At 43.9% G+C, this 21,624-nt stretch overlaps 1 long non-coding RNA gene and 1 pseudogene across 2 annotated transcripts; both read left to right on the top strand.

Moving 5' to 3' along the window:
* The first annotated feature begins 2,612 nt into the window (after window positions 1–2,612).
* LOC311599525 lies at window positions 2,613–12,421 on the top strand. The gene is made up of 3 exons (XR_014779924.1): window positions 2,613–2,687; window positions 4,201–4,263; window positions 12,388–12,421. It is a non-coding gene; the product is annotated as an uncharacterized lncRNA (long non-coding RNA).
* Window positions 9,942–12,117, top strand: LOC311599753 (glutamine synthetase-like; annotated as a pseudogene). The gene is made up of 2 exons: window positions 9,942–10,665; window positions 10,877–12,117. The product of its transcript is annotated as a glutamine synthetase-like (transcript).
* Window positions 12,422–21,624: the final 9,203 nt, after the last annotated feature.

Raw genomic sequence — 21,624 nt, 5'->3', positions numbered from 1 at the left:
CATTTCGCTTAGTAGTGAGGCCTAACATCTGCTTCCCTCTAATCAATAAGCCTTAGTGAAAATCAGGTAATCACAGGACCCTTGCCATCCAGACAACTTCTCAGTGCAGGTCCTGTTTGGTTGCTAGGAGCAGCACTATGCATCCCGTGTGCAGGCTGGATGTGCACTGCAGCAGCCGCTGAGCCTGTTGGCTTCTCCTGACTCCTATCATCAGTCAGGTCTGTCCCTCAGGAAGCTGAGGCAGGAGGACTGACATGAAGACCATTCTGCTACACAATGAGTTGTTGGCTAGTTTGGATGTAATCTCAAAAACCAGAAGAGAGAAGGCTCAAGGCTTGAGAACACTTGCTGCTCTCGTAGAGGCCCCAGTTGGGCTCTGCCTGCATCAGTGCTCACAATCACCCAGAATTCCAGTTCCAAGGAGTCTAACCTCCATTTGGTCTCACCAGACATGCATGTGGTATACATACATTCAAGCCAAATACTTATACATATGAAATAAAAAATAAATAAAATCTAAATTAAAAAACCATAAACTCCCCATGAGCCGGGTGTGGTGGCACACGCCTTTAATCCCAGCACTCGGGAGGCAAAGGCAGGTAGATCACTGTATGTGAGACCAGCCTTGTCTACAAAGCGAGTCTAGGACAGCCAAGGCAACCACAGAAAAATCCTGTCTCAAAAAAACAAAACAAAGCTGGGCATGGTGGCGCACGCCTTTAATCCCAGCACTCTGGAGGCAGAGGCAGGTGGATCGCTGTGAGTTTGAGGCCAGCCTGGTCTACAAAGTGAGTCCAGGATGGCCAAGGCTACACAGAGAGACCCTGTCTCAAAAAAAAAAAAACCAACAACAAAAACAAACAACTCCAGGCAACTTTTATGTAAGATAAATTTTTATGCATTAATCTAGGAGATGATGCACATCAGATCATGAAATAAGTTTTTCTTTGAAAACCAATAATGTTAGCATCAGTCAGGTGTCTAGTATATGGAACAGAGTAATAAAACAATGTGACCTAAAGCAATTTAGTCAACAACTGACCACATACACGACAGTGTTCCTAAAAGGTTTATTTTGTTTTGTTTAAGATTTTATTTTATTTATTGTATATGAGTGCTCACTTTGCATGTACCCCTGCAGGCCAGAAGAGGGTGTCAGATCACATTATAGATGGCTGTGAGCCACCACGTGGTTGCTGCAAATTGATCTCAGGACCTCTGGAAGAGCAGCCAGTGTTCTTGACTGCTGAGCCATCTCTCCAGCCCGAGGTTTGGTTTTTAAATCAGAGTCTCTCTGTAGCCCATGCTGACCTCAAATGCATGGCAATCTTCCTGTCTCAGGCTCCTGAGTGCCTAGATTACAAAAAGGAGCCACAATTCCACAGATTCCTATGAGATCATATAGGAGCTAAGAATTATTATTTACAGGACATCATATTGCAAAATGTTATTCATGCGTCTGTGGTGATACTACAGTAAATACGTCATCTACACTGCTAGTCCTATTAAAAACACATACATCGCACACATGCTATGTGAGAATGACGCCAAGCAGCTATGTGCCTTGTTCATGCTGTTCTTTGCTATCTTAGAGTACCCCTTTTCCTTGTAGTAATATAAGTCTATGCCATGATGGCTCATGCTGAAAATTCTAGCACTGCGGAGTCTGAGACAAGAGGATCACAAGGAGTAAGGGCCAGTCTGGGCTACACAGCTAATTTCAAGATAGCCTAGGCTACAAAGTGAGACCCTGCCAGAAAAAAAAAAAAGCAATAAAAATTTAGCACCACTCACCTTTGACCATGTCCCCTGGACGGGGAGACCTGGTGGCAATCAGAGGAAGGACAGCAGGTTACCAAAAAGAGACTTGATACCCTATGATCATATAGAGGGGGAGGTAATCCCCCTCAGGAACAGTCATAGGGGAGGGGAATAAGGGGAAATTGGGTGGGAGGGAAGAATGGGAGGATACAAGGGATGGGATAACCATTGAGATGTAACAAGAATAAATTAATAAAAGAGGAAAAAAAATTTAGCACCAAACATTCCGGAGTGCCATGCCAATGACCTCATACATACTGTTTTTTTACATGGTCTTTTGGTTGTGTCATTTCTCCTGTTTGGCTTAATCTCATGGTTTTTGTTTTCATTTTTGTTTTTGTTTTTGTTTATGGTCCCTAAGCATACAAGATCCACTGCTAACATCACCAGTGATTGACACGGAAATGACAGTACAAAGAACTAAGGACCACAATGGTGGAACATTGACGGGTGTTTCTTGGCAACTAGGCAAATCCCATCCCATAATCCTGTGATCCTGAAGAACAGAAACCAAATGACAAAAGCTGTTAAAGAACATGCCTCCTCAAGGAATTAAGAAGGGCCTATACTTTAGTGGTTTTGTTTTTGTTTTTGTTTTCACTTGAGACAGGGTTTCTCTGTGTAGCCTTGACTGTCCTGGATTCACTTTGTAGACCAGGCTGGCCTCGAACTCACAGCAATCCGCCTGCCTCTGCCTCCCGAATGTTGGGATTAAAGGTGTGCACCACCACGCCTGGCTAAGAAGGCCCTATATTATAAGCAGAGATACTTCGAATAGCCTGGACTGAGGACCAGAAACAGAAATATATTCCATGACCATCACAGCCGAAGCAAAAAGCCAGACATTTAAGGAAAAGTTTTGACAGGTATGGTAATACAGGCCTCTGCAATCCCAGAACTCAGGGAACAGAGGCAGGAGGTAAAGCCCCAGACCAGCCTGGGCTTCATAGTCAGACTTTACCTCAACCACTCCTAGCTCAGGCTGACTTACACAACTCAAAAATTGAGCCAGGTATGGTGGCACACATCTGTAATTCCAGCTTTTGGGAGACAGGGTATCTCTGTGTAGCCTTGGCTGTCCTGGACTCTCTTTGTAGACCAGGCTGGCCTCAAACTCACAGAGTTCTGCCTGCCTCTGCCGCCCTGAGTGCTGGAGTTATAGGCATGTGCCACTGTGTCTGTGCCCAGCTTTATTTTTATTTATTCATTTATTTGGTTTTTGTAGTCTTTGCCTACTGTGAGAATGAAGGTTGAGTGTGTGAGGACTAATGCAAAGTCAGTTGAAGGTTTGGGAAACTCATAAGCTGATTGAGTAGGAAAGTTGTTTGTTTCTGTCAGAGCATATCTGAAAAGAATACTGCAGAATAGCCGGGCGTGGTGGTGCTCGCCTTTAATCCCAGCACTTGGGACGCAGAGGCGGGCGGATCGCTGTGAGTTCGAGGCCAGCCTGGTCTACAAAGTGAGTCCAGGACAGCCAAGGCTAACACAGAGAGACCCTGTCTCGAAAAACCAAAAAAAAAAAAAAAAAAAAAAAAGAATACTGCAGAATAGATAGAAAATCTGAAAGATAATAAATACCAATAGACTCTACTTTACTGCATTTTAGCTTTATTGCAATCTGCAGATGCTATTGGTTTTGGGGGTGTTGCTTATTTGCTTTTACAAATTGAAGGTTGCTTTTGTTTGTTGGTTGGTTGGTTGGTTTGGGATGGGTTGTTTGGTTGGTTGGTTGGTTTTTTGGTTTTTCGAGACAGGGTTTCTCTATGTAGCCTTGGCTGTCCTAGACTCACTTTGTAGTCCAGGCTGGCCTCCAACTCACAGAGATCCACCTGCCTCTGCCTCCCGAGTGCTGGGATTAAAGGCGTGAGCCACCACTGCCCAGCTTATAAACTGAAGGTTTGTAGCATCCTACATCAAGGGAGTCTCTAAGCATTAACTCCAATGATGCCAAGCACATTATCAGCACAATGCTCACGGAGACCACTCATCAGTGCTCTTTGATGTTACAGAAGTTTTTGCTGTCCTCACATTTTTTTATATGCATGTGTGTGAATGTCATATGTGTGCCAGTGCCCAGGAGGCCAGAAGAGGGTACTGGACCCCTTGGTGATGTTACAGGCTATGTGAACCATCCAACCTGTCTTCTGGTAACCAACTCTGATCATCTATCTGTAAGAGTAGCAAGTGCTCTTAATCACTGAACCTTCTCTCCACTCTGGAATGTTACAATAATTTTGAGGTGACACAGATCAAATCCATATAAGAAAGAGAAGTTAGTCGATGTGTGTTCTTTAACTGGAGTTTTTTGGGGAAACTCCATCTCCATCATCCCCCACAGCCTAGGCTCAGCATTCACCTCTAACCCCAGTTTATCTTCAGGGTGCTGAAATGAGGCTTAGGAGAAGGGAGACGGCAAGAGCTATGTGTAGCGAAGCCATCCTGGTGAGTATAGTCCATCCTCCATCATCAGCTGTCAATCTGCTGGTCACTGTCATCCCCGAAGGGGACCAATCTGCTTCTTATAAAGTGATAACCTTAGCTGGGTGTGGTGGCACATGCCTTTAATCCCAGCACTCAGGAGGCAGAGGCAGGTGGATTGCTGTGAGTTCGAGTCCAGGATGGCCAAGATAACATAAAGGAACCCTGTCTCAAAAAAAAAAAAAAACAAAAAAAAATAAAAAATAAAAAATAAAATTAAATAAATAAAATGATAACTTTTTTTTGTCACCTGGGAATGATCCAGAGCCTCAGACATGCTAAACAAATGTTCACCACCACCACTATGACCCCAACCTAAATCCCCAGCTCTGAGTGCTCAGTTTGGTCCATGTGAGGTGTCATCCTCATGGGTGACTGACTGCCCACCAGTGGGTGAGGGAAGATAACTGCCTCCTCTGGGTGAGAAGCAGAAGTCCACTCTTCCTGGGACCCAAGGGGACTATAGGCTTTAGGCAATGAGCTGTTCGTCTGCCTTCAGAGAACAAAGGAGATAGACAACAGAGACAAAGGTGACAATCTGTCATCTGTGTTTAGTCACCTGCCCAAGTAGGCAGTCAAAGCTTTTCAGCAAAAGCAAAGTGTGCCTGTTTCACTGAGACTGAACCAACTACAAGCTGCTCCCAAGGGACTCTAATCTTTGATACTATCTCCTTCCTGAGACAGCACTGTTGAAATTGGTCATTGCACCAAGTGGTGGTAATGCAAGCCTTTAAACCAAGCATGGGGAGGCAGAGACAGGTGGAATTCTGTGAGTTCTGGGACAGCCTGGTCTACAAAAGCAAGTCCAGGACAGCTAGGACTGTTTCACAGAGAAACCCTGTCTCAAAGAAACCTAAAAAGCAAAACAAAACAAAAAAGAAGAAGAAGAAGAAGAAGAAGAAGAAGAAGAAGAAGAAGAAGAAAGAAAGAAAGAAAGAAAGAAAAAGAATGAGTTCCAGAAATTCCAGGGGTACACAGTGAAATGCTGTCTCAAAAAAACAAAGACTGGGTGTGGTGGTGCACACCTTTAATCTCAACACTCCCCAAGCATGGGGAGGCAGAGGCAGGCGTATCACTGTGATTTTGAGGCCAGCTTGGTCTACAAAGTGAGTCTAGGACAGCCATGACTACACAGAGAAACCCTGTCTCGAAAAACTAAAAAAATAAAAAATAATAAAAAATAAAGAAAGAAGGGAGGAAAGGAAGAAAAGGAAGAGGAGATGAAGAGATGGCTCAGCCATTAAAGGCTAGGCTCACAACCAAAAAAATATAGGAACCCTGGGCAGTGGTGGCACATGCCTTTAATCACAGCACTCAGGAGGAAGAGACAGGTGGATCTCTTTGAGTTCAAGGCTAGCCTGGTCTAAAATGTGAGTCTAGGACATCCAGACCTGTTACACAGAGAAACCCTTTCCTAAAAAGAAAGAAAGAAAGAAAGAAAGAAAGAAAGAAAGAAAGAAAGAAAGAAAGAAAGAAAGAGGAAAGGAGGGAGAGAGGGAGAGAGGGAGGGGAAGAAAGGAAGGAAGGAAGGAAGAAGCTGGGCACCTCACCATGAGTTCTAAGCATTCAAATGAAAGGAAAGCCCTCAGTTTAAATCAAAAGCTAGGGCTGGGCGGTAGTAGCACGTGCCTTTGATCCCAGCACTCAGGAGGCAGAGGCAGAGAGGCAGGTGGATACTTGTGAGTTCAAGGCCAGCCTGGTCTACAAAGTGAGTCCAGGACAACCAAGGCTACACAGAGAAACCCTGTCTCAAAAAAACAAAAACAAAACAAAACAAAAATCAAAAGCTAGCAAAGAATACAGGGTGGTGTCGTGTATCTATACCCCAGCACTCAGGTCAGCCTTACAGCTCATAAGGAGAAGGCTTACATATACCAAACCAGCCAGAGTCTTCCCTTAATCCAAAACCTAAGCCAATTCTCTTCAGTTCCAGGAAAGAGGAAAATTTAGAGTCAATTCTCACATCACACCTCTAATCCCAGTACTCAGAAGAATGACTGTTTCTACCTGCCCAGTGCTTGGTTTGAAGGTGTGCAGCAGCAGCAGCAGCAGCACCACCACCACCACCACTACCACCACCACCACCCAGGTGGTGCCCAATTTCAACAGCACTGTCCCAGGAAGTAGATGGAACCAAAGACTAAAGTTCATGGAGAGCAGCTTGTAATTGGTTCAGTCTCGGTGAAACAGGCACCCTCTAGCTTATGTGAGGTTGACACAAAACTAGGCAGCACAGCATCACTCTATAACACCTTGTGTAACACCCTGCAATACCACATAGCACCCCTAACAACACTACATCCCACCCCACCCCACGCAGTAACAATCCATGCAGCTCCAAATGTGCACACTACTCTGTAACAATGCAATGCACAGCCTACACAAGAGCCCTGGACAGATGTGCAGTGAGATTGAAGCTGTTTTCATGATTTCTAACACAACAGCCACTCACTCTGCCCTCTGTGGCCCAAGGAATACTTTTGCTTTATTTTTTTTTTTATTTTGATTATTTATTTACTTATTTTGGTTTTTCGAGACAGGGTTTCTCTGTTTATCCCTGGCTGTCCTGAAACTCTCTTTGTAGACCAGGCTGCCCTTGAACTCACGGAGATCTGCCTGCTTCTGCCTCCCAAGTGCTAGGATTAAAGATGTGTGCCACCAGGCCCAGCTTACTCATAACCATTTATTTTTTTAAAGATATATTTATTGATTATTATGTATGTATACGGGGCTCTGCTTACATGTACACCTGCAGGCCAGAAGAGGACATCATATCACATTAAAGATGATTGTAAGTCACCATGTGGTTGCTAGGAATTGAACTCAGAACCTTTGGAAGAGCAGACAGTGCTCTTAACCTCTGAGCCATCTCTCCAGGTCCTCATAACCATTTATAATGAGATCTGTTGCCCTCTTCTGGCCTGCAGGTACACATGCAGGCAGAATACTGTATAAATAAATAAATAAATCTTTTAAAAAATTAGGCTGGGCAGTGGTGGCGCACATCTATAATCCCAGCACTCTTGTCTACAAAGTCCAGGACAGCAAAGCCTACACAGAGAAACCCTGCCTCAAAAAGAACTTAATTAATTAATTAATTAAAATTTTTTTAAAAGAGAAATAGATTTTTGTAAGCATCCAGGAAGAAAATCTTTATTCTTTCTGAAGTTATTCTCATTCCTGATTGTTGTTGAGACATGCTATCATGTAACCCAGCCTGGTCTCACACTGGTTGTGTAACCCAGGGTGACCTTGAACTCCCAATCCTCTTGCCTGGGATTTTTATTTTTATTCATCAATTTTTATTTGTTATTATTACATATATGATACTTGTATGTGTGTGCCATTGTGCATATGTGACTTTGAGAAGAAAATGTTTGGCATCAGTTCTCTCACTCCAACTTTACATGGGTTCCACGGATCCATACATCCGTGTCATCAGCGGGCTTAGCCATCAAATACCCACCAAGCCAGTAGTGCTTTGTTTTGAGACATGGTCTCAAGAAACCCAGGCTGGTCTGAAACTCATATGGAGTTGAAGATGACCTTGAATTCCTGATTTTATGCATCCACCTCCCAAGTGCTCAGATTCCAGGAGTGCACCATAACCTAGACAAGGACTTCTGTTCCATAACCCATAAAAATGTTTATGGTTCAAGGCAGGTGTGCTGGTTCACAGTTTTTACCCCAGCATTTGAGAGGATGGAACAGGTATATATAGATGGATTGTTTGAGGCCATCCTGGACTACATAGTGAATTTCAAATAAGTCTGAGCTTCTGAGTCAGACTCTGCCTCAAAAGGGCAGAGTTTGGGGGAGGGCAGTCATGATTCAAAATGAACAGTAATTTGGAAGATGATCCAACTTTGAAAGCCTCAGGCTTTCACTGGAGAAAGTAACTGCCTGTGTGGTAGACATAGGGCTTGAAGAATTGACTGGGAAAATCCTTTCTTAAGATTGAACGAAGTCAGGGTCTGGAGCAATGACTCAGTGGTTAAAATGAGTGGTTAAAAAATTTTTTAAAGATATATTTATTGATTATTATGTATGTGTACAGTGCTCTGCTTATATGTACACCTGCAGGTCAGAAAAGAGCATCAGATCTCATTATAAATGGTTATAAGGGCCTGGAAAGATGGCTCAGAGGTTAAGAGCACTGTCTGCTCTTCCAAAGGTCCTGAGTTCAATTCCCAGCAACCACATGGTGACTCACAACTATCTATAATATAATCTGATGCCCTCTTCTGACATACAGTGTACATGAAGATAGAGCACTCATATACATAAGATAAATAAATAAATCTTTTTTTTTAAGGATAGATGAGACTGATATCTTTAAAAAGAAAAAAAAGATTGAACAAAGTCATTTCTTGAGATGGGCACTCTCCCCCATGAAAGTGATATAAACATTGTTGGAAACAACAGCAGAGGACCATGACTTATCACAACTTGTTAAGAAGAGCAGCTTCAGAGCTGGACGTGCCAGCGCCTACCTTTACTCCCAGCACTTGGGAAGCAGAGACAGGAGGATCTCTGTGAGTTCAAGGCCAGCCTGGTCTTCAAAGTGAGTCTAGGACAAACAAGGGTACACTGAGTAACCCTGTCTTGGAAAAGAAAATCGTGGACTAAACATATCAAAAACACTTAGGTCTACTGGGAAACCCTAATATACCTACGCTTGTCCTCCTGTGATAATCTCTATTCTAATGACAGGGAAATAAAGCCACAGAATTTGCCAAGTGTGCTCATAGCTTAATATTCCTCACTCAGCAACATACGCATGCAACACATCACTGTGCAGAACACTGTAGCCAATTAATTAAAGTGCAATGGCAAGAATGTGGCTATCTCAACACATGTAAAAGATAAAACCTAGGGGCTAGGCGATGGCTCAGCAGTTAAGGCCACATATAGTTCTTGCAGGGGACCTAGGTTCAATTCTCAGCACCCACATGGTGGCTCACAATAGTCTGTAACTACAGTCCCAGGGAAGCTAGCTGCCACTTCTGGCTTCTGTTAGCACTGCACAAATGTGGTGCACAGACACACATGCAGGCAAAATACTCGCCGCCCCCCCCACAAAAACATATAAATAAATAAACAAAATAAAATAAGTTAAAAAAAATTTAAACTAATCATATCTAAACACAAAAGAGGTACAGTAAAAATAGAGCATTCAAAATGAAAAGTCAACAAACAAAAAAGGGGAAGTGCTAAATTTGCAAAAAAAAAAATGTCCTCATTTGATCTATGCTATGATAAGCATCATTACCCAATACAACTGAGAGGAGTTTATTTCATTTTGCACTTCAAGTCATATGACTGAGGAAAGCCGGAGTAGGAGCTGAAGAGGGAACTGAAGAGAGACCATGAAGAGTTACTGTTTGCTGGCTCATGTTCAGCTGGCTTCCTTACATAGGCCAGGAGCTCCTGCCTAGGGATAGTAGTATTCCCACGGTGGGAATCGTCAGTCCCGACAACTTCTCATGGCCGTGTCCATAGGCCAATGTGATCTGTGAAATTTTGCAGTTCTTCCCAGGAAGTCACCTAGGTTGTGTCAAGTTGACAACAAATATTGATCAAGGGCAGAGCGGAGAACGGGAGTAGAGTGGAGCGACTGAGCACCACACCAATCTCCTCTCCCCCTCGCTCCAGCAGCCTGTCCACCCACCCACCATCCCACTGCTCAGACACCTTCCATCATGGCCACCTCAGCAAGTTCCCACTTGAACAAAGGCATCAAGCATTGTACATTTCCCTGCCTCGGGCTGAGAAAGTCCAAGCCATGTATAACTTGTGCTGATGGTACCAGAGAAGAACTATTGCTGAGAGACCTGTAACTGGACTGTTGAGCCCAAGTGTGTTACCTGAGTGGCATTTTGATGGGTGGAGGTCCCTACAGTGACATGAATCTCAGCCCTGTCGCCATGTTTTGGGACCCCTTCCGGAAAGAACCCAACAAGCTGGTTTTCTGTGAAGTTTTCAAGTATAACCGGAAGCCTGCAGAGACCAATTAAGGGCCTGTCTGTAAATGGATAATGGACGTGGTGAACAACCAGCCCCCCTGATTCGGGAAAGAACCGGAATATACTCTCACAGGAACAGATGGACATCCTTTTGCTTAGCCTTCCAGTGGTTTCCCTGGGCCCCAAGGTCCATATTACTGTGGTGTGGGAGCAGAGAAGGTCTACAGCAGGGATAGAGTGGAGGCTCACTACCAGGCCTTCTTGTTTGCTGCAGTCAAGATAAAGGGGACGAATACTGAGGTCATACCCACCCAGTAGGAATTCCACATAGGACCCTGTGAAGGTATCAGTATGGGAGATCATCTCTGGGTGTCTTGCTTCATCTTGCTTTTGTTTGTTTGTGTCTGTTTGTTTGTTTTTGCTTTTGCTTTTCTAGACGAGGCAGGGGTTCCCTGTGTAGCCCTGGCTGTTCTTGGAGCCCTGGATTCACCTTGTAGACCAGGCTGGCCTTGAAATCACAGAGATCCACCTGCCTCTGCCTCCCAAGTGCTGGCATCACAGGTGTGTGCCACCACGCCCAGCTTCTGCTTCATCTTGCATTGTGTATGAAGACTTGGGATGATAGCAACTTTGGACCTCAAGCCCATTCCTTCGAACTGGAATGGTACAGGCTACCATACCAACTTTAGCACCAAGGCCATGCTCGAAGAGAATGGTCTGAAGTATGTTTAGGAAGCTATTGAGACACTAAGCAAGTGACACTAGTACCATATTGGCCCCTACGAACCCAAGGGGGAAGGGGGGATGTACAATGCCCAGTGTTTCTGACTGGATTCCATGAAACCTCCAATATCAATGACTTTTCTGCTGGTGTTGCCAACTGCAATGCCAGCATCCAAATTCCCCAGACTGTTGGCCAGGAAAAGAAGGGTTACTTTGAAGACTGTCCCCTTTCTGCCAGTTGTGAACTCTTTTCAGTGACAGAAGCTGTGGTCTTTACAAGTCTTCTCAATGAGCCCTTCCAATACAAAAACTAAGTGGACTGGGCTTCCGGTGATCTTGAGCCTTCCTAGTTCACCCTCCCGCAACTCTTCCCTCTCTCAGTTGTCCCCATTGTAACTCAAAGGATGGAATATCACAGTCTTTTTATTCTTCATGCCCAGTTAATCTTGATTTTATTGGTCAGAAGAGAGGGGTCAAGTTCTTAATCTCTACGTTCCCACCTCTCCCCCCTTTTTTCCCCTATCATTAGGAATGCATGTCCGCTAGACATCACTGTATCAAAGCTGGTGTATTTGCAGTGAGGGGGGACTTTTTTCTTCAGGATAATTGAAAGGGCAGGTCCAATGGCTTTGACTGACATTTCCCCTGTTGGTGGAGAACTGTTATTTCTTCAGGTGAAACCAACTTTCTATTCCAGTTGTAAGTTCTATGAGAAGCATTTGGAAGTTGGTCCCTTGTACCATGCTTCCCTTGCTTGGGGGTGGGGAGTTGTGCCCCCCCCCAACACAGCTCAGTGTATCACTTGATAGATAACCCTACCATAAAGGAAGAAAAGGTTTCTATTTCTTGGTCCTCCATTTATAACACAAAGCAGAGTAGTATTTTTATATTTAAATATCAAAACAAAACAGCTAGAGCCGGGAATGATTGTGCATGCCTTTAATCCCAGCACTCTGCAGGCAGAGGCAGATGGATCTTTTGAGTTCCAGACCAGCCTGTTCTACAAAGCAAGTCCGGAACAGCCAGGGTTACACACTGAAACCCTGTCTTGAAAAACTAATAAATAAATAAATAGCATCATATGGATGGGTAGATATATGTTTTTCTAATTTCTAATTAAGAAAATCACCCTTAGCCGGGCGTGGTGGCACACGCCTATAATCCCAGCACTCGGGAGGCAGAGGCAGGCGGATCGCTGTGAGTTCGAGGCCAGCCTGGTCTACAAAGCAAGTCCAGGACAGCCAAAGCTACACAGAGAGACCCTGTCTCAAAAAAAAAAAAAGAAAAGAAAAGAAAAAAGAAAAAGAAAAAGAAAAAAAAAGAAATACAACTTTCTTCCTATTGTCTGTAGGGGCAAAGTTGATGCCATATCTGAAGGAAAGATAAACCTGTTTTTCAGGATCCCAAGTGCAGGATCAGAATGGTCTTGTGAGAGAACAGGTGAGGTTAATCCATTAGAAGACAAACCACCTCATGCAGGAGCTTGATTGTTGCCAGCTGAAAAGATCTCGTGAACAGACTCTTGGAGAAGATATATAAAAGAGCCCAGAAGTGGAGGTGAGGCTTTTTGGAGACTTCACATAGTTTTGGCTGATCATCGAGATGCTCCTAGAGAGAACCCCTGGAGGGAAGGCTTTGGGGCTCCGGCTCCTGCTGAGGTTCCGGGTTCTGGTTACTCCAGGTTCCAGCAGAAGAAATCCTGCTGATTACTCCAGGAGAATCGTTCCTCAGAACTGATATCCTTATGGTTTTGTTATTGTGTTCCTTAATCCTCTTTCCCTATTGTGTTGGTTAGTCAGGTATAAGTGACATATGCTCAGTTAATAAGCTGTAATAAAATATATTGGAAAAGAAAATTGAGCTTACACATATCCTATATGTAATTTATATTCTACAATTAATGATAGTCTGTATGAGAACTTGTCCTGTAGGTGCCCTTCCCCCTGCATTCTGGGAATGACACCTGCCAACACTTTCCAGAAACTGCACCGGAACAATTTGGATACAGTTAACACCCAATGATCCTCTGAGATGGAACAGCTTCCTTGGAGATTCAGCCTCCTGGACCCAGCCTCCTGGAAGGTCTGCATTCCTGAGACTCACAACTTTCCCTGGAGATCCGGTCCCCACCCAGCCTCCCAAAGGACTGCATTCCTGAGACTCACGACCCCCACTTATTATGGTTTAGTCCTTGCTTCCCTATGACTCCCACCCCTAATTACAGTTGTTCCTTATAAGCCCATTGCCCTTGAAGCTCCAGTATCACTCTCCTATCCTGCTGCGTCAGGAAGGATTGTGACCCGAAGCTCTGAGCCCATAATACAGGACTCTGTGTTTGTTGCATCGGTATCGAGTCCTGAGGGGAAAAAAATGTCTGTTGAGTGCTCATGCCTAAATAGAATGTCCATATCACCTTTCCCCTTTCCAGGTTTCAGGGAACATTCTAGAAGAGAAGGCAGAAAGACTGTAAGAGCTAGCAGGTGGAAAGGAATGACGTGAAATGTTTCTCAGACATGAATGACCATTGCGTTCACAAACTCCACTCACTGCAGCTGTGCTTATCTATCAGCATAAGACCTGCGAAAGATCAAGCCAACAAAGCAAACCTCAGCAGGGAGCACTAAGTACATTTGGTGGGTTTTTCAAAGAGAGAGGAGGCATATTTGACCATGTCCCCTGGAGGGGGAGACCTGGTGGCACTCAGAGGAAGGATAGCAGGCTACCAAGAAGAGACTTGATACCCTATGAGCATATACAGGGGGAGGAGGTCCCCCTCAGGAACAGTCATAGGGGAGGGGAATAAGGGGAAAATGGGAGGGAGGGAAGAATGGGAGGATACAAGGGATGGGATAACCATTGAGATGTAACAAGAATAAATTAATAATTTTTTTAAAAAGTGCTGAAGGTGCTCATCTAAAAAAAAAAGAGGAGGGAAAGGAAAGAAGGGGGAAGATGTGTTGGAGGGGCCAATCGGAGTGGTGGAAGGAGAGTAATATGATTAAGATATACTGTATGCATATGTGGAGTTGTCAAAGACTAAATAAAATATATTTTAATTTTTAAATTTGTTATTTAATTTAAACCAGGCAGGGAGGCACATGCCTATAATCGCAGCACTCAGGGAGGCAGACTTACTTTGTAGACCAGGCTGGCCTCGAACTCAAAAGTGATCTGCCTGCCTCTGCCTCTCAAGTACTGAGATTACAGGCATGTGCCACCAGGCCTGGCAATTAAAATATTTTGTGGTGGCGCACGCCTGTAATCCCAGCACTTCAGAGGCAGAGGCAGGTGGATTGCCATAAATTCAAGGCCAGCCTGACCTACAAAGGGAGTGCAGGACAGCCAAGGCTACACAGAGAAACCCTCTCTTAGGGGGGAAAAAAAAAGAAGAAAAAATTTTATTAAGATTGTTTTTAAAATATAATTCTGTCCTAGCAGACAATTTGATTTAATGCTTTTCTCCCAGATCCCACTTCTCTCTTGTCCTACCTCAAAACCTAATACACATAGCCTATGCATATATATGGGTCTTTAAGCATGCGTGTGTGTATGTGTGTCTGTCTGTCTGTCTGTCTGTCTGTCTGTCTGTGTGTATGTATTTTGATACAGGATCTCTCTACATAGTACTAATGTCCTAGATCAGACTTTTCTCTGGATGCTGATATCAGAGATGTACAACATTACACTTGGCTTCCACATTGTTTATATAATATTCACTTATTATTATGTTCATATTTATTGAAAACAATGTCTTACATAGCCTAGGCTGGCTTCAAGTTCTTTATGTGGCCAGGGCTGACCTTGAACTCCTAGTCTTCCTGCCTCCACCTCCCACGTAGTGATGAAAGGCCTGATCACCTGGGTTTCCCCCTAAACTTTTTAATTTTGTTTGAAACAGAGACTCAGTAGCTCAGGCTGTCCTCAAACTCCGCATTTAGATAAGGATGTCCTTGAATTCTCCTGTGTCTACCTCACAAGTGCTAGGATTACAGGCATGTGCCAGAATGCTCAGCTGGCCCTTACACTTGTCACCTTTACATTACCTATAATAACTAATAATTCCATAGAAATTGTGGTGTTCCCTTTATTGCAGAGGAGGGAGGGAGAAGGAATAGTAAGAATAGCAGAGAACAGCAGGGTTATAGAGGGGTGGCTGGTGGGGTAGGGGAAGCTGTGCGCTGGAGCACGCTTAGGGTAAGGGTGGAGGTGGGAAAGGCTAGGATGCCAGTACGGATTTGTAGATGTGTAACAGGTACCTGTGACTGCGGGACCCTGGAAGCCAGCATAAAGAAGCTTTGATACACTAATAGGCACCACAGGTAGCTGGAGAGGAGGGAAATGACTCCTTTCAGTGGGCAGGAAGCAGTTTCACAAGTTCCTGAGGAATGCTGCCTTGGTGGGGGGGGTGGTGTTTAAGATAGGGTTTCTCTGTGTGACAGCCTTGGCTGTCCTGTACTTTGTAGACCAGGCTGGCCTTGAACTCAGAGATCCTCCTGCCTCTGCCTTCCAAGTGCTGGGATTAAAGGCGTGTGCCACCACCACCAGGCTATGTCCTGTTTTTGAAGTCTCATGCTTGCCTATGAAAAAAAAAAAAAGGATATCTTCACCCCTCAAAGAGAATAAGAGAGAGAATTTATTCTGTGACCAAATATAAGTGACCATGTCCTGGGAACACTAATTCAGGTTGCCAAAAATACAATATTCCACTGGAGGAAACAAAAGAGTGTCATAAACCAAAGTGTTTCTCAAGTGCGTTGGTGGGGGGTCAGGGAAAAGCAGGTTGCAGCAAAGCAGGGGAAATGTTATTATAGGTTTTGTATAATAGCTGATAGCATTCTTAGCTTTATGATTGCTGAAAGCAGCTGGGCATGGTGGTACACACTTTTAATCCCAGCATTTGGGGAGGCAGAGGCAGGCTGATCTCTGAGTTTGATGCCAGCCTGGTCTACAAAACAAGTCCAGGACAGCCAAGGCTACATAGAGAACCCCTTTCTTGAAACAAAGCAAAGCAAAAAGATTGATGAAAGCTAGTGGTCTGCCAAAAATAGATTATAAAGTTTTCATAGTCGCAGGAGGGCAGGTCCGACATGGGTATGTGCAGTGGATGGCGTAGAAAGAGGCTAAAGGCAGTCTGAGATAATTGGCTCTGGCCTGCAACACTTTTGTTTGTTTGTTCATGTGTGTGTTGTATAGTTTAATGTATTTTTTTCTTTTTCTTTTCTTTCTTTCTTTCTTTTCTTTTTTTTTTTTTTTTTTTTTTTTTTTTTTTTTTTTTGGTTTGGTTTTTCAAGGCAGGGGCTCTCTGTGTAGCCTTGGCTGTCCTGGACTGGCTTTTTAGACCAGGCTGGCCTCAAACTCATAGCAATTCGCCTGCCTCTGCCTCCCCAGTGTTGATTAAAGACGTGCGACACTATGCCTGGCCTTTTTGTAGCATTTTTATCACACAGTACATTGCATCCATTCACTGTACTTTTCTGAGTTGTCCTACATGCAAACACATGTTTTTAATGTTGTCTATCTTTTGTGCTCTTCCTGTAAGTTTGCTATTAAAATACATTAAACCAGCTGGGTGTGGTAATCCCAACACTCAGGATTGTCACATGGTTCTCCCTGCTGTATGTAGTTTGTTTTATACATGTGTAATAAAATAAAAGTATTTTTAAAAATTATGTATGAATGTGCATGTACACCTGCAGGCCAGAAGAGGGCATCAGATCTCGTTATAGATGGTTGTGAGCCACCACATGGTTGCTGAGAGTTGAACTCAGGACCTTTGGAAGAGCAGCCAGTGCTCTTAACCACTGAGCCATCTCTCCAGCCCTGGAATTTATTCTATAATAGTAGTAGTAATAATAATAATATATATATATTGGTTTTTGGTTTTTGGTTTTTGAAGAGGTTTCTCTGTGTAACAGCCTTGGCTGTCCTGGACTTGCTTTGTTGACCAGGCTGGCCTCGAACTCACTGAGATTCACCTGCCTCTGCCTCCCGAGTGCTGGGATTAAAGTCATGTGCCACTACGCCTGGCTCATCATCATTATTATAATCTTTGAGTGTCTTACTATGTAGCCCTAGGTGGCCAGGAATGCTTTATGTAGACCAGGCTCTCCTTAAACTCACAGAGATACCTGCCTCTCTCCCTGAGGACTGGATCAAAGATGATTAAAGAGATGAAGGTGCTGCACCACTTTGCCTGGTTTATAGGATGCCAGAGATCTAATACAGGGCTTTGTGGGTACAGGCAAGCTCTCTGCAAACTGAACTACCCCAACCCTGGAATTTTTTTTTCACTTATTTCTTACCACCTATTATACACAATGTGGCCTTAAAATGATAATAGAAATGTTTATGGAGAGTAGTGATAAAAGTTCTTAGGATTGGGCTGGAGAGATGGCTCAGTGGTTAAGAGCGCCACCTGCTCTTCCAAAGGTCCTGAGTTCAATTCCCAGCAACCACATGGTGGCTCACAACCATCTGTAATAAGATCTGGCACCCTCTTCTGCAAGTACATGCAAGCAGAGTACTGTATACATAATAATAAATAAATCTAAAAAAAAAAAGTTCTTAGGATCGCCAGGCATGGAGGTGCACAACTTTAATCCTAGCACTCGGGAGGGAGAGGCAGGCAGACCCTGTATACGCTTGGCTGTCCTGGACTCACTTTATAGACCAGGCTGGCCTCAAACTCACAGAGATCTGTCTGCTTCTGCCTCCTGAGTGCTGGGATTAAAGGTGTACACTACCTTAATGAATGTTAACCACCTGGTTCCTCTCCACCAGTGTCTACTTTATAAAGAATCTGCCTAACCCTTCCCCTTTCATCCTATTTATCACAAATGAAGAACCCACCAAGTAAAAAATAAAGTGCCAAACTAGGCATGGTGGTACACACTTTTATTCCCAACACTCAGGAGGCAGAGGCAGGTAGATCTCTGAATCTGAAGCCAGTCTGGTCTACATAGCAAATTCCAGGCCAGCTAAGTCTGCAAAGTAAGGTACTGTCTCAAAAAGAGGAGGAGGAGGAGGAGGAGCAGCAGCAGCAGCAGCAGCAGCAGCAGCAGCAGCCTAATTTACTTCAGGGACAAATTGCCTACCTGTCTGCATTTTACATGGGAAATCTCTGATTTCCAGAGGCACACATTATTTTCATAGCTTACATTCAAGACAACTACCCCTTCCTTCCAGACTATGATATCCACATTTTTCTTTGTTATGGGCATCCTGAAGGACACGTTCTCTCCAACTAACTGCAGCTTCCCTGCAGATGGCATTAGACTGATTGTAGATCCCAAATGTCCCTTGCTACAGCAGGAAGAGTTGCTTTGGTTCCATGGAGTCTTGACCCTTGGCATGTCAGGCCAAGGCTTTGTCCTTCTGATCTCAAATTGGGGAAAGAAAAAACAAAGAACTACTTATTGGGCATTAAAATAAATTACTGTTAATTGTGGTGTCCTTGAAACTCCCTACAGCTTTGTTTGGGCGTGTAAGGACCCAATCACCTTGAAAAGGCTATGGAAGTTTCTGTAGGCAAGGCTGCCTGGCTCCCTTTGCCTGCTTTTCCCTCGTCATTGTTTGGAACTCCCAGTTTAAAGCACAATAGTCTCTTTGTTGCAGAGCCACAGGTAAAGCTATACATGTTCAAAGGTGACAGGATCGCTTCATCATTAATCCCAGAGTGACCCCACCCCACGCTGCAGAAGCTTAGACTAGAAAGGCTCTCAAGTGTCTGCCTGTTAAAACCAAGTCCTCTTAGCCTCCTTCCTGCTCCTCGTCCCACCTCCTCTGCACCTAATTTTTCCTTTAGGCATTTCAAGTGGAGTTTCAACCTTACATAAAGGAGACAAAGAACATTTTCTTAGCCTTCCAACTAGAGTTACCTTCTGAAAATAAGTTAAGACAGGATTAGAAAAAAAGAGAAACCTCCTGCCAAAAAAAGAGGAAAAAAGTTGTCAGTGGTGCCCAGAATTAATTAGATGGGCATTAATTTAACATCAAAATGACATTTTGGATATTTTCCCCTTAACTTCAGCATTTACAAGACTGACTTTGCAGGCATATTTCCAGGCCAAACATTATTCTTGTGGAAATTTTTGCTTTATCTAGGCAAAGCACATAAAAGGATGGCTTATTAGAATAGATACATTTCCAAGGGATGAAGTGGGCTGAGTAGAGAATTCAGTGGCTCTCAAATGTTCAGCAGTTGGGTCACATGAAAGCTTTGTAGGGTATTGCCACAGCACCAGCTCTTTGGTCTATTTGGCTGCTACCATGGGTTATCTTATAGGAACTAACTGATGCTTTACAGCAAAGTCATGCATCCTATGTCCATTAGCATATGGACACCTCCCAAAGTTGGACATTGTCACAATGAGCTCACAGTCACCTTTAAACACCCTGGAGTGTGCTAGCACCTGTTGGATGAGTTTAGAAGCTTCCATAACAAAGGTTCTGAGAAGTTACAGCCTTGTCCCTACCAACCTGTTCTTTTTGTACACTAATTTTGCAGCCTTTTTGCCAGATTGTGGTGACACCCATCTCTACCCTGTTCTCCAGACTCAGCAGGAGTTACTGAAGGTTGGTATCAGTCCTACTTGTATTTGGAGTGAAAGGACACAGCCCCAGGGACCCCAATCTGCCGCCGCTCCCCCAGTGACCCCAGTTGCTTGACTAGACCAACTCCATGACAGGCTTCGGTTTTCACTCTGCCTAACAAGGCCAAGTTTGTAGCAATTCCTGAAGAAAAGAAAAATAAAACAAAAAAACACAAGATAGGGACAGCTCATGGGCAGCTAATCGGCTTATAGAACAAGTTGACTAGATACCGTGTTTTTATTACTTCATGGCCTTGGTAAAGAACACAGTTGGGGGCTGGGGAGATGGCTCAGAGGTTAAGAGCACTGGCTTTTCTTCCAGAGGTCCTGAGTTCAAATCCCAGCAACCACATGGTGGCTCACAACCATCTGTAATGAGATTTGGTGCCCTCTTCTGTAGTGCAGGTGTACATGCAGGTAGAACACTGTATACATAATAAATAAATCTAAAAAAAAAAAAAAAAGAACACAGTTGGCCCCTTCCAATCAAATTAAAGGCCAACTTCTGAGTAAGAGCCAAAATTTCATTGACTCAAAAGTCCACAAGAAGCAAACAAACAGCCAGTCCTGAATCCCCTCGTATACTCTGACTCAATTCTGTCATCACTGATCCCTCCAACTGTCTATAAACTGAGCCTGCGTGCTCATTTCGGAGTTGCCCTCCAGAGGAGAGAGGTGACCCTAGTGTGCTAGAATAAAAACACTCTTTGTTTTTACATACTGCCTTGGTTGGAGTCTTTCTTCAGTAGATAGCCTGAACCCTAACAGGAGGCCTAATCATGGCACACAGGCGAACATAATGGCAATCTTAAATTTTCCATAGGGTAAATCTGCCCTGAGGTAAAACCATAGATACAATGGTGCCCGACAATGCATGTAATTTAAGCACTGAGAGGCTGAGGCAGCAGGAACCACATGAGATAAAAGCCTACAGCGTCAGGCCCTGCCTCACAAAAACAAACAGAAATGAGAGAACAACAAAAGGCCTGCTCAAGGAAAAACACAAATGGCCAGTTAATATTTGGGAAAGCCGGAATAACTTACTCCGGGGAAAATATAACTACTTAAAACTGTTTTGAGATCCCATCTCACCCCAGTAACAATGGTTATTATTAAACAGACAAAAGACCACAAATGCTGGTGAGATCATGGGGCAGTTTTGGTAGGAATGCAAACGGATGCAGCCATTATGGACATCAGTGTATAGGTGACTCAAATGATGAAAAGCAGAACTGCCATAGGATCCAGACTCCAAGGATGCAGCTGAAGGACTGATCATAAGTCAGGATGCCCTGAAGATATTTGCAAGCCCATATTTGTCATTGCTCTATTCACTGTAGCCAAGATACAGAGCTGCCTGGATGTCCACACATGAGTGAGTGAAGAAAATGGGTATAGTATAGTTGGCAGTGGTGCAGGGGGCAAAAGAGCTTGCAATGTGCTTGGCATGGTATCACGCTCCTTTAATCCCAGCACTCAGGAGGCAGAGGCAGGCAGATTGCTTTGAGTTCAAGACCAGCCTGGTCTGTAAAATGAATCCAGGACTGCTAAGGCTACACAGAGAAACCCTGTCTCAAAAAAACAAAAACAAAGACAAGCTGGCCATCCAACACTAACAACCTGGCTATAATCCCTGCAACCCACATCAGGTGGAGAAGCCACTCCCCAAAGTTGTTCTCTGATCTCCACATATACCATGGCCCCACACACATACAATAAATAAATATATTAATTAATTAATTAGCAAACCAGTGTAAAGAAGGGGTGGAGGCTTCTCTGTCACACTGGCTTAATTTTGTCTTTCATATAATTTTACATGTTAAACTGCACTATCTCCTAAATATCTCTGAACTCTTCTGTCTATCCCCAAAGCCAGTCCTCATATCTAGAAATAATTAAGAGTGAAACAGTCCACCTGGTGCTTTATTTGCTCCTGGTTCCCTCAGATTCACTCTTCTGGTAATTAATTAGCCTAAAAGAAGGCATGTATCCACACTCTTCTCCAGTCCTAATCCTAGCCAATGCAGGTTTTTAAAGAGGCCACA

Source organism: Acomys minous (assembly GCF_964271855.1).
Source record: "Acomys minous genome assembly, chromosome: 6".
NCBI lineage: Eukaryota > Metazoa > Chordata > Mammalia > Rodentia > Muridae > Acomys > Acomys minous.
The sequence above is the reverse complement of the archived record's forward strand: the minus strand, read 5'-3'. Positions and strand labels throughout refer to the sequence as shown.